This window comes from Echinops telfairi, unplaced genomic scaffold (assembly GCF_000313985.2).
Source record: "Echinops telfairi isolate 266 unplaced genomic scaffold, ASM31398v2 ScPeMD7_2010;HRSCAF=2546, whole genome shotgun sequence".
Lineage (NCBI taxonomy): Eukaryota > Metazoa > Chordata > Mammalia > Afrosoricida > Tenrecidae > Echinops > Echinops telfairi.
Window position 1 is genome coordinate 22857331 of NW_022105908.1, and position 1495 is coordinate 22858825.

Sequence of the window (1495 nt, forward strand, 5' to 3'; positions counted from 1 at the left end):
CACTCACTCACTCACTCATTCACTCACTCACTCATTCACTCACACACTCACTCACTCACTCACTCACTCACTCATTCACTCACACACTCACTCACTCACTCACTCACTCACTCACTCACTCACTCATTCACTCACACACTCACTCGTTCACTCACTCACTCACTCACTCACTGCCATCCAGTCCCCTCTGACTCATCGCGACCCTATAAGACAGGGTCGAACTGCCCCTGTGGGGTTCCTAGACTGTAACTCTAGGGAGTAGAAAGCCCCATCTTTCTCTGGAACCGGCAGCAGGAGCCTGCTGGTATTCATTCACACTGTTCTCCAAACACAAAGAACATGTAAAAGCATACACACATAAAGATATGGAGGGTCATCGTTTAATTTTTGCAAAAATAGGAGCATACGAAATACAACACACACATCTTCCCATCCTGTTTAATCTCCCCATTAAACACTGAATATGAACTCCTTTAGACATTGTAGTGTAGCATTGTCTAGCCTTGGTCTCCAAAACGGGTTACATATACCTTATGGAACCAGAGAAGACAAAGTACAAACTTCTAGTTTTAGTTTGTCATCCTCATTTTTCTATTTTGTGTTTGCTTATGCTACACTGAAGATATTCATACATGCAAATCAATGTCCATATACTGGAGAGGGGGTGGGGCGCAGGCCATCATTAAATGGCAGTCCAACAGCTTAGAGACCACCCAGCTGCAGAATCAGGGAACAATTCATGCACTCACTTCCCTAGCGAAGACTCTCCGGGCTGTTTCCAGTTGGACAACTACAAACCGCGTCACAAAAAGCATAGCTGGACTCTACACTAGAGATCTCAGTTCTGTAGGGCTGATACAGAGAACCCTGGTGGCAGTGTAGTGGGTTATGAGCTGGGCTGCAAACCTCAAGGTCAACAGTTCGAAACCACCAGCAGATCCAATGGAGAAAGAGGAGGCTTTCTGGAGGATCCACAGCCTCAGAACCCACGACTCTGAATCTACTCAAAAGAGATGCTCAAAAGCAAAATGGCAGACTCCGAGGACCTGGGTGGCTCTGGCTTCATTGCTGTTGGTTATGTGCTCTGTAAAAGTCTGCAGCAGTTGACATTCCCCCCAGATCTCACTGCCATCGAGTTGATTCCAGCTCATAGTGACCCTATAGGACAGGGTAGATCTGTCCCTGTGGGTTTCTAAGGCCATACTCTTTACAGGAGTAGAAAGCCTCATCTTTCTCCTGAGAAGTAGCTAGCTGGTGGTTTCAAACGGCTGACCTTGCAGCTAGCAGACCCACGAGTAACTCACTATACCACCAAGGCTCTGCATATTCCCGCAAGAAATATGAAATGTCCCTATCCTTCATCTTTACAGATGTTCACAATTACTGCTCTTTTCACCAATCCACTGTCAGAGTGATGTATAAACGAGGGCTGAGTTAGTTAATTGTGCCAACCTGGCCGATAATCACATGTGGGGCTAATTGAAAGGCGGAGGGA